This window comes from Myxocyprinus asiaticus, chromosome 20 (genome assembly GCF_019703515.2).
Source record: "Myxocyprinus asiaticus isolate MX2 ecotype Aquarium Trade chromosome 20, UBuf_Myxa_2, whole genome shotgun sequence".
Taxonomy (NCBI): Eukaryota; Metazoa; Chordata; class Actinopteri; order Cypriniformes; family Catostomidae; genus Myxocyprinus; species Myxocyprinus asiaticus.
Genome location: NC_059363.1, coordinates 15,203,739 through 15,216,545, shown reverse-complemented (window position 1 = coordinate 15,216,545; position 12,807 = coordinate 15,203,739). Strand labels below are relative to the sequence as shown.

Here is a 12,807-nt window from a genome sequence, read left to right as displayed (position 1 = left end):
GTATTCTCCTGTTTACTCCTGTTATTCATTTATTTAGTAGAAAGAGCTCCAATCAAATGGTTAATTTGAGGTAAGGCCTTTCCACAATGGTTTAAAGACTCCTTGTGTTAGATGATTATTTACTCAAGGTAAACGCTAATGTACAATCTGGAAATACTGAGTGTAGAATTCTATAAAGTGTTTTCTGTAATGTTTTTGTTAGTTAGTGTACTACAGTATACAGTATGTGTGTGGTGTGTATTAGAGAAAGAGAGAGAGACAGAGAAAGATGCCCATTTTGAGTGTGTCAGTATATGTGATGTTAATGTTCTACATCAGAGCAATGAATGTGTAAGTAGACCTATAGTTAGACTAAGTCAAGTCCATATCTCCCTCATTGCTTGTTTCGATGCTCATCAGCAGGCTTAAGGTCGAAATTTGTCCTGAAATCTGTGAAGATGAAGTTTGAGAACCTGTTGGCTGAGGTCGGGGGATTCGGAAAATACCAGATCACTCTCATTGTGCTTTTGGTGATTCCGTGAGTCACGCTGTCATTTCACTTCCTGTTAAACAACTTTATTGCTGCCATAACATCTCACCACTGTGACATCAGCTCTCTGGATGCTGATGGAATCCTTGGGAATCTGAGTAAGGCAGAGAGACTGACTATCAGTATTCCAGAACAGGAAGACAGGACCCCTGCTTCCTGTCACATGTTCTCCTACCCTCAGTTTCATCTGCTGGCAAACAACACAAACACTTCAGAGCTTTCTGTAGTGGAGTGCCAGAATGAATGGGAGTATGACAACAGCACATTCAGATCAGCTTTGGCAACAGAGGTAATTAAATTCAAAGTAAAAAAAATAAAAAATAAAAAATAATAATAATAATAATTTAATACCCATTAAATTGCTCTTCTCTGTATTTTTAAACTCACTCTGTCTGGCTCTATTACCTTCTCTTTATTCATTAAATCAATGTTAATCATTCAAAAATGTTATAACTTTTTTTTTATTTTATTAAAATTTACTAAGTTACATAAAATGAATCTGAGCTCAAATGTGGGGAATGTGTATGTCTTAGCAATTTTTTATACTATCTGCATAATCCTCCCATTGAATTTGAATCAAAATTTAATTTTGTAGTGTTGATATAGCACTTGATTTTCATCATGATTTACCATACTGTATATGCATTCCACTCAAATACTTTTCCACAACTAGGCCAACATATTTTAATACTGTAAAATAAAATAATTTTAATTGACTAAAATTAAGCTTGTTAAATTAGATATCTGCAGTCCTTAATACATGTTAAAAAAGCATACAGAGGAGCTGAAGAGTCTACTTGAATATGTTTCTCTTGTTTTTGTTGAAATGTTAATTGTTTAAAATTGTAAAAAAAAAAAAAAAAAAAAGAAAAACCTACACTGTAAAAATTGTCTGTAATTTCAACAGTAAAATAATGTAAAAATGTCACAGTTTAAAAAAAAAGAGAAAACTTTACTCGATTACCTTAAAGGAATATTCCAGGCTCGATACAAGTTCAGCTCAATTGACAGCATTTGTGGTAAAATGTTGATTACCACACACACACACAAAAAAGTAAAAATCGAGGTTACAGTGAGGCAGTTACAATGGAATGGAATGTGGCCAATTTTGGGAGGGTTTAAAAGCAGAAATGTGTAACTTATAATTTTAGCACTTACGTTAATTATTCTGTAACATTCATGTATTATTTGAGCTATAAAGTTGTTTAAATCATCATTTCTACAGTAGTTTTGTTGACATTACATCGTCATGGCAACGAAGTTGTAAAATTGCCTATAACTTTACACAGAAAATGTTAGTGAGCGATTTTATCTCACTAAAATAATTTTAACACACATATTGTTCACATATTGTGGATATACTTTTGAAATAGTGAGTATTTTAACATAAAAAATTGGCCCCCATTCACTTCCATTGTAAGTGCCTCACTAGAGCCCAGATTTTTGCTTTTTTTAAAGACAATGAGGGGCAAGACAAAATTAAGTTTTGAGATAATCATTATTTTGCCACAAATGCTGTCGATTGAGCTTAACTTTGATTAAACCTGGAATATTCCTTTAACATACAGTATACAGGAAAAAAATGATAATATTTAAAAAGACAATACATGCAATTTTACGGTAAAATATTGTTAAATAAAAATTTGTAAAAAGCATGACTTTACCATAAAATTAATGGTAAAAATTATGTTTAACAAGAGAATAAACTTTTTTGTTAAAATTATGATAAAAAACAAAAAACAAAACAAAAACAATAATCAGGCATCCCCAGCAGTCCCTGCTGTGACCCATCACATTTCATTATATTTTCAAGTCAAGTTATTTTATTTATCATTAACTATGTGTTTACACAGGGTACACTGGGCATTGAAATGCTTGGGACAAGGCTTAGGTCACAGAAACAAAGGCAATGCAGGACAATTTAACATACAGGTAAACAGCACAGACATAGAAGTAAATATAGGGAAAGCAGATGCAGAGAGGTATTCGTAATGAGACAGTACTAGGTCAGGAGCATGTTGGGTGTAGTGCATTACAAAGTAATTAATTACTGTAATTATATTACTTTTTCATTGAAAACGTAAAGTAAGGGATTACTCTAACTTTTCAGTATTTTAATTACAGTTACTTCTGATGTAACTGTGTTAAATACTGTATAGACTATAGAACAATTCTATATAAAACAATAGCGAATTTAAAATTGAAATTTAACATCTAATGTTAAAATGTATGTTTTCTAATTTAATGCAGCCCCCTTAAATTCTTTGGCCAGTTCATGCATAATTTATTTGATTTTATATGATTTATTTGAAAGAATTAAAAGAACAATTTCATGTCTATCCTTATATTTTTCATCTGGTCGAGGTTGATAAACATTTTAGAAAGTAATTAGTAATAAGTAATGCAATTACTTTTCAGACAGAGTAATTAGTACAGTAATCTAATTATACTGTAGAAGATGTAATTAGAAGTTAGTAATTAATGACTTTTTTAGAGTAACTTACACAACACTGGTCAGGAGTAGGGGTGTGATCCCAATATTAAACAATGACCATATGTAAGAGTGTGGATTAATTGTCATTGCAGTGCAAACATTAATGTAGTGCAAAAGCAAGTACTGAGTGTTACAAAAAACTGCTAAAGATACAGATAACAGCAGGAGCTGTACAGTAAGTTAGCAGACTGAGGAAGAGTACACAGTAATAAATACACAATAATAAATACACTATGCGTTATGAATATACAATATGCAGAATAAATACACTGAAAAGTGGTGGAGTGCAGAGTGGAGGTAGCTAGTGGCTGTTCTGGTAGTTTAGTGTTTGATAGCTTACAGGTAGAAACTAGAAATCTCAATCTAGTTCTTATATTTTATGGGAATATTTATGTTTCTTCTTATTTTTAATATCAGTTATGTACATTGGGGTGTTCTGTTATATTTTATGTAGTTTAGTTAATGTTTATTGCATTATGGTAGTATCACGTGTTACCCTGATGGTGTTTTGTGTTTGGGTGTGTTACACTGTGCACTGTCTCTACATGTGTATTGGTCATTGCTCCTGGAAGGGCTACTTTTGATGAACTTTAAATCAATACTTACTACAGTGGTTAACAATACATTTTAAAATGAAAAGCTGACTTTTATAGTTCCAGAAGGTTAGTAGATCAGGTTTATATCATTTAATAATATAAACGGCAGTGAATCGTAAAATATACAGGCATCAAAATGACATCCCGTAAAGCCTGAAACATGATAACCGTATTTTTTTACGGTAAATTTCTGGCAATCGGGACTGTTTATTTCCAGGTTTAAATTAGATTTTGAATCCCAGATTTTTAATGTGGACTCTTTTGAGCCCCACTTTATGTGAAAAATACTAAACATGTTCTGTCAGTTTGACTTGGCCAGGCTAGTGTTAAATAATATGTTAGTAATTCTCCTTTATTTGCTATTCATATGTACATAATTGATGATCACTCTCACTAGTCTTTCCTTTCAGTTTGATTTGGTGTGTGACAGGAGAGATCTGAATAAAGCCACAGCCACCATCTTCTTTATCGGTGTGATGGTTGAAGTGGTTATTTTTGGCTAGCTGAGTGACAGGTGAGATCAGTAAGGTTTGGCATTCCTATAAACCAGCAGCAAGTATTCCAGGATGAGTATTTTGACCCATAAAGGCTTAGATCTGAGCCTTGATCAGGCATTCTTCACAAAATGTTTTTTATTTATTTATTTACTAGTATACGTATATGTTTATCACCTCTGTATTGTGGTATCTCCATGGTTTGTATTCATCTCCATTTATTTTAGGTACGGCAGGAAACGCATGCTCGTGGTGTCTTACCTGTCAGCCATTGTCTTTGCTGTAGCCAGTGCACACTCTCAGTCCTTCATATTGTTTGCTATAATGAGATTCTTCACTGGAATGGGCATTACGGAATCAGCATTATCTTCATTGTACTGTGTGAGTGCTCTCTGACATGGGTGGGCATGAGCCTGGTGGGCACCTGTGGTGGATACCTGCAGTTTAGACACTACACTACAAGGTCAAATGTTTGGACACAATGGACTGTATTTAAGTATGCCCTGTTCTGAAAAAAAAATAAAATAAAATAAAATAATAATCTAAAAGCTTATGCTTAAATGCGAGAAATTAGTAGACACGTATTAATTGTCTATATCTGAATTTCTTTACAAAAGAAGGACAGACAGCCAATAAATGCCCAGCATACATACTACTTAATTCACATACTTTAATTTGTACTTTTTCATAGTTTTGACAACTTTATTATAATTCTGAAATGCAGAAAATAGTAATAACAAAGAATGAGTAGGTGTATCCAAACTTTTGACTAGTGGTGAACCTTTTACAGTTACATTTAATTTACTCACAATTGCAATTACCATTGGCACATTAAGGACTTGGTTCTGTCCCATTAGGTGTAGAATGGGCTGATTTTGCGCACAGGACACTGGCCGGGGTAATGATCAGTCTCGATTGGTCTATCAGCACAATGATATTGCCTGACATTGCTTACCTCGTCAAAGACTGGAGGTCTTTGATTGTCATGGTAACAGCTCCCCTAGTAATGGCTGTTATCACATGGAGGGAAAATACAGTGTTACAATGAAATGTGAATGTGGTTCAGATGTCCAGTTTTCCTGAGTGAAATTCAATGTTTTCTTGTAGGTGGATACCAGAGTCAGCACGATGGCTCATAGCCAATGGAAGATTGGAAGAGACCCACCTTTATCTGAGCAAATGTGCCTCAACCAATAACAGAGAAAACAGCCTCAAAGCTATCAAACCACAGGTAAAATTTTAGATCTAAAATGCATATGTAAATGTACCTCTGAAAATCTGACATGCAATGAAAAAAATTAAAATAATGGGAACAAATTATGATTGATGATTTTTGTGGTGTTTTGAGTTGGTATATATTTTATATTTTGAAAATAGAGTATAAGTTTGTGCAAGCAGTGCAAGAAATGAATTCTAAAGGAAACCCATGTGGAAAATTGTGGTAATGATTATTCAGTTCCCTTTAAATGAAAAAGATAGCAAACTAAATGTCAAACAGACTTGTTCACATGATCAACAACACCTTAATTCAGGAATTCCTGGAGTGTCAAATGATAGGACCACATGCTGTGCAAATATGTGTTCTGGGGTTAATATGAGTGACAGGGAGAAATAAATAAGAAATGAAAATATGTGCTAGCAAGTAAGGGGTCTAGAAGAGATCACTGAGTAAGTGATCAAATTTTCAGGTTAGGGTTAGGTAAAGTCATATTGTAGAAAAGTAAGATTGTCCCTCAAAAGTAAGATTTTTTCAGACCCTTGCCAATGTAATAATTGCTGAGAACAAAGGAGACAGGAAGTACTCGTATCTGGATCTGGTAAGATCTCCCAAAATGAGGAAACTGGCTCTGCTCACAGGAATCACCTGGTATGTTTTGTCATTATTAAACCATTTTATATTGGTCAACTCAACAGATATTGGTTGCTTAAAAAACCCTACACAGATTTAACCCACTTAACAAAAAATTCTGATTTTAGGGTTATGATTTTTTCAGGTATGGAGTAGTATTCACTTACTATGGCATCAGTTTGAACATATCTGGCTTTGGGCTGAATCTGTACATGACAGTTTATTTATGGTGCCATAGAGATGCTAGAAAAACTGATGGCCTATCTGTGCCTAGATAAACTGGGCCGCAGATACAGCCAGGTGGCCACACTGATTGCAACAGGGGCATGCATTGGCATCACCATCCTCATTCCCAGAGGTAAAGCAAAAAGAACACCTTTTGCATGTTTGGAACCATATAAAAAGATAAATAATATTGCTGTCTAACTTTCACATTTTCTGTCAGTTAATGCTAAAAATGTCTTTTAGCTTCAGAACAATCATTCATTATGTCACAATGATTTGTCTAGCATTTGAGTCATTTTAAAAGTATGAATGTTTTGTAGTTGCAGAACAGTCATAAATTATGATGTCACAGTCATGTATCTGGCATTTCAGTCAGTTTTGTAATTACAGGTCAATCATACATTATAATGTCACATTCATGTGTCTGGCTTTTAAGTCAATGTAAAATATTAATGTTTTATAGTTACAGGACAATCATTAATTATAATGTCACAATCATGTGGCTAGCATTGAGTCACTTTAAAATGGAAAATGTTTGGTAGTATCAAAACATTCATTTATTATGATGTCACAGTCACGTGTCTGGTTTTCAGTACATTTAAAAACATTAATATTTTGTAGTTAAAGGTGTCTCTGTGCCTGTCTCTAGATTTGTGGCTGCCTTGAACAGTTCTCTCACATGTGTTTTCCTATATACAACTGAGCTGTACACAACCATGCTACAGTCAGTTGTTTTTTATCCATTAGGTGGCAAATATTTTCATTTTTTTTTTTTTTTTTTTTTGGAATGCCCAATTCCCAATGTGCTTTTAAGTCCTTGTGGTCATGTAGTGACTCACCTCAATCCGGGCTTCACGCCATCCACCGCGGCATCCACGCTCAATTGAGAACGAACCACATTATAGCGACCACGAGGAGGTTACCCCATGTGACTCTACACTCCCTAGCAACCGGGCCAATTTGGTTGCTTAGGAGACCTGGCTGGAGTCACTCAGCATGCCCTGGGATTCGAATTAGCGAGCTAGCGAACTCCAGGATTGGTAGCCAGCGTCTTTTACCATTATGGATTAGGCTATAGCTAATTTGCTGCCCGTGTTGGTGTGTCTTTGGCACCTCTTGTGAGCCTCCTGGATGAGGTCTGGCTCCCTCTGCCATGTGTTGTTTTGCACTGTAACCCTCACCGCAGGGCTCCTTGTGCTGCTCCTGCCTGAGACCCACAATGTGTGGCTTCCAGAAACTATTGAGGATGTTGCGCAAACTCGGTGAATGATGATTTAATAATAATAATAATAATAATAATAATAATAATAATATGTCTCTTTTTTTGTATTACACTATTAATTATTTAATGTTTAAAGGATGTTCACCCAAAAATGAAAATGTTCTCATAATTTACTCACCCTCATGCCACCATACATTGGCCATAAAAATAAAAAAGGAGTGATTTGTAACTTCTGATCACTTTGTAATATATTGAAAGCACTACAACAACACATTATTTGATGCTGTACCTTGTGAATTTAATTGTTTTTTGAAAATATTCACATTTCAAATCAGATCGCTCCAAAAATGAGATTCAAATCATTCCATAAAAGTTGGGACAGTCAAGTGTTTGTCACTGTATAACATCACCATTTCTTCTAATAACACTTATTTAGCATTTGGGCACTGAAAACACACGTTTGTTAAGTTTACCATTGGAATTTGTCCCTCATTCATCCATTTTGCAGGTCTTCAGCTGCGCAGCTGTACAGGGCCTTTGCTGCCATATTTTGTGCTTCATAATGCACTACACATTCTCAATTGGAGACAGGTCAGAACTGCAGGCAGGCCAATCTAGCACCCTAGCACAGCTGTCATGTTCTTGGGGCCAAAGAGGCAAAGGACCATCCAAGCTGTTAAAAGTGTCAGGTTAAAATGCCAGTGTCTGTCATGGTATGGGGGTGTGTTGGTGCCCATGGAATGGGTAACATGCACAGCTTTGAAGGCACCATTAATGCAGAAAGATATGTACAAATTCTGGAGAAACATAAACTGCCATCCAGATGCTGTCTTTTCCAAGGATGTCCTTGCATTTTTCAACAGGACAATGCTAAACTGGATTACAAGTGCGTGGCTGTGTAAGCAGAGATTGTGGGTGCTGGATTGGCCTGCCTGCAGTCCTGACCTGTCTCCAATTGAGAATATGTGGCAAAAACTCTCGACTGTCCCAACTTTTTTGGAGCATGTTGCAGTCGTCTGATTTGAAATGTGTATATTTTCATAAACAATTAAATTCACAAGGTAAAAAAATGTGTTGTTCTAGTGCTTTCAATAAAGCACAGGGTGAAAAGAATTTACAAATAACTATTTTTATTTTTAGTAGCATTTTCCATACTGTCCCAACATTTTTTGTAATTGGGGTTGTATCTTTCATTGTCTATCTCATTCAGAGTCTAGTCTAGAAGTTTTTCTCTAGTTACTCTCGGTCTAAAACAACATAAACAAAGATTTCTGAACAAAGAAGTACCTCAATCAAAGCCAAAGTGATGAGTTTGGGCATTTCTATCAGATGTGGAGTGGGTGGGCATCGAGCACAGGAAGCTGGTAGGGGTGATTGACAGCATGTCCTGGACATTTTTCACCATGTGCTTCTCATTGATTTCATACTACATTCGAGACTGGAGATGGCTGACAGTTGCTGTCTCATTGCCTAATATTGTTATTGCCATTATAACTTGGTGGTAACTATAAATAAACCAATCCCAGTGTCACAAAAACACAGAATATCCACATTTTGTTATAAAGGCATTTTACATTTACATGTATTTACCAGACAAATTGTCTGGTAAATACATGTAAATGTAAAATGCCTTAATAACAATGTCAGTTGCAGATCAGACAATGAATACAGCACATTCTATGCACAAACAAATATAAAATAATTTACCTGATTTGTGATTTTTATTTTCCTATAGGTGGATTCCAGAGTCGGCTCTGTGGCTCTGTGGGAAGGTGGATGAATTTCATTATTATCTTCATAAATGTGCAGTTATCAACCGCAGAAAGGAAGCTACTTCAAGGATCAAACCTGAGGTGAGATAATCCTCCTTATTAAATACAGTATCTACTTATTTATCTGTTTTTGTTTTACAACAACAACATGGTATGCTGGTTCACCTAGAACAGCACCAAACAAGCATGCTGGTCTTTTCAGCATGGTTTGGTGTTGTTAAAATGCTTCACAAAGGCTGAAAATCTATATTTCTCTCTTTCTCTAGGATTTAGCTAAAATAATAGTCACAGACAGAGGAAACAGTAAGTATTCTTATCTGGATCTGGCCAGAACTCCTAAGATGAGGAGACTGGCTCTGCACACAGGAATCACCTGGTGTGTAGTGAACTGTCTAATCTAACCATCCACAGAGCCATCAGTAAAGGTTCATTAGAAGGTGTTCAGATGAAGTTGTTAACATCTACATAAAGAGAGAAAAATATTATTTTATATCTGAATATGTTGCTGCTGGGTTTTTCACTGCCAGGTTTTCTGTTGCCACTGTTGCCTATGGAATTGGCTTTAACATCGGCTTTGGACTCGATATGTACCTCACTCAATTTGTGTATGGGGCCATTGAAGTTCCAGCTAAAATAGTTATCTATTATCTGCTGGATACGTTTGGAAGACATAAAACTCAGGCTATATCCCTGCTATTGGTTGGAATCACCCTCACAATTAACATATTCATACCCAGAGGTTAGAGACGTATCAATCATTTGACATGAACTGTAGAGTAATTAAACAATGTGGCAGTTTTCCCTTTGTCAAATTGTCTAAAATGTTCTGGTCTATGACAAGATAATCAACAGTCCATTCTATTTGCCATTCAGATATGTTGGTGGTTCGTACTGTGATAGCAGTGCTGGGAAAGGGCTTTTCAGCCACATGTTTTTGCACAATAATTTTGTATAGCTCTGAGCTTTATCCCACTGTTCTCAGGTAAACTAACTTCATGCTCCTATTCACTTTGTTAACCCCATCGAATCTAATTAAATGGGGCCAAATATGCATATATTTGATCACATTCTTGTCTGATGCAATTATCACTGTTCGTTGACTAATCTGATTTGGCACATGTGCAGTACTTACCATGGCTACTCATATCTGTTGTGGAGCCTGTAGGCAAAATGGCACAGGCTACAACACTTTCCTGGCACGTCTGGGTGTGTCTGTGGCTCCACTGATCCTGCTATTGGATGATATATGGAGCCATCTCTCTCAAGTCATCCTGTCTTCTGTTGCACTCTGTGATGCTCTTGTGACTTATCAGCTACCCGAGACACGAGGCAGGTGTCTACCTGAGACTATAGAGTATACTGAGGGAATCAGGTAACTATGCAGCTTAGGTTCTCCTAAATGAAGAGTTTAATGGTGAGTTTCCAGATCCAGTTTAATCTGGGACCAAACCACTGATTCTCCATGACAGGCCTACCTTAGTCTTACTTGGACCCTTAAACTTAATCATTTGGCTCTCCAAGAATTATCATTTTGTCATTTTTAAATTACAGGAAGGACACTGACGGCTCACCACCACAAGATCTAAAAACAGAGCAAAAGGTGGAAATGGTATGATATGGGCCAGATAAATACTGTTATATTATGTGGAACCAGATGGATTTACAACATTAAACGTTTGAGTATTAGGTAATTTAATTTTGCAGGATGAGTAATTACAGTAGAGCTGCATGTCTTAATCCATGGGGTTTAATTTAAGTAGCTGAAAGAAGAAATTTCAACGACAAGGAGAGCTGTTACATGTTTTGCTCACTGTGTTGTTGATGTCTTAATCAGAATTGTTCAGGCCCACAAAACCACATGCAGACAGTTTTCAAAGGTCTACTGTTATGGGGGAAGATTTTCTTTTCGTTTCTAGTGTGTGGCTGACCTAAACTGCTATAGCCATCATTAGGAGTGTGTTGAGACTCCAGGAAAAGGCTTTTGAGAGGGTCCTATTGGAACTTTTTTTCATGGTCTTATCCTTATTCTGATCAATAGTGCAGCAAGATAATTTACTGTCAAGAAAATAATCAAATAAAAATATTTTAACCTGTTTCTAACCCAAACTGGGTTTGTCAAAATGTCTAAATATAGAAACATGATTTTACCTAAAATAAAAAAGGGACTTTTGTCAGATTTTTTGCTGTTATGAGGTTTTCTGAGTTATTCTATGGTGATCTTGGATTAATTAGTCTAGGAAATTGCCCATATAATTAAAACCACATTTTGCACTGGTCACTACTCTCTCTGTACAGTTCAATTAAATCACTTAATTTGGGATTACTTTGGAAAAGATGTTATGCAATGCTTTCAAGGCACTTTAGTTTGATGTTCACTAACCAGTAATCTGGAATGTTGCCCAAGTGCCTCTCAGTGTGATACGAATTGTAGAATGCAGTAGCTATGTAATACGGCCCTAAGGAGAAGGACATTGATAAACTGAATTTAATTCTTTAGGCCTAATTCATCAAAAATGCCAATTTTTATTAATTGCTATATGTCCCCCTATTTTGACAAAATGTGTAAAACTGAAGATCTTAACTTTTATTAAATCCTTTTGATGAAGAAGTAGTGTGAACCACTGATTTGTCCACAAGGAAATGTTGGATAGCTCATGTCTTAAAAGATTTCTAAACCCAGATCAGTGCTGACGTTAATAATTCACTGGAAACAGAAACAAATCATTAGCATACAATCAATTAAACAACCCAATGTTTGTCAGTTTTACTAATCATTCTACTGTGATATTCTGATTCTAATTCAATCATGCAATTGGCATGTTTTGCAGGTCTATGGCTAACATTTATGACCTATAAACTGTTCAAGCTTTGTCTAAGTATAAATATGTTTAAATATAAATAAATATGTCAGTATAAATACGTAAATATGTTGTTCCATCACTCAAAATGCAGGCAGCATGCAGACAGCAGACTCAGCAGGTCCCATGTATTGGGCAATGAGTTTTAGTGTACAGCCAATTTCTGACAACATAAAGTGTTGTGATGCTACATTACCCACATGGATTGCACGCATGGACAGGCATGCTGTTGTACAAGCATTATCAAATTATTCACCACTTTTGACAATATGATGTACGCACACACCCAGAAAGGCATTTCCTTTGCTGTCTAAATACAATAAACTTTTTATATATATATATATATATATATATATATATATATATATAAAGATAATTCTAATAACTATAAACTTTCCCTAACCCTTTTGAAAAAAAAAAAAAAAAAGTATTTGCTTTATTAATAAACCGATTTCCAATTAAGAACCAGTGCTGGGAAATCCTTTAAAAGAAAAAAAGAAATCCACTACAAATGACCATTTACTTCTATAAGATTGTAATCAGATTACTTCATAAACATTAATCACATTACTAATTACTTCAATTTTTAGTTACCTTTTAAAACACTTCAAGTACATTTTTGTTGTTTTGCTCAACAAATTCAATATAATGTCCATATTTCCTCATTTATTGTCACATGCAGGGCCGTTTCTAGCTATAAGCAGTACAAACGGCTGCTTAGGGCCCCTGAGCCACAAGGGGGCCCTGCAAAGCAAGGTCTTTTTTTAT

At 35.4% G+C, this 12,807-nt stretch overlaps 1 pseudogene; it reads left to right on the top strand.

The window, feature by feature from the left end:
- Nucleotides 1–437: 437 nt before the first annotated feature.
- Nucleotides 438–11,320, top strand: LOC127411148 (solute carrier family 22 member 7-like; annotated as a pseudogene).
- The last annotated feature ends 1,487 nt before the right edge of the window (nt 11,321–12,807 follow it).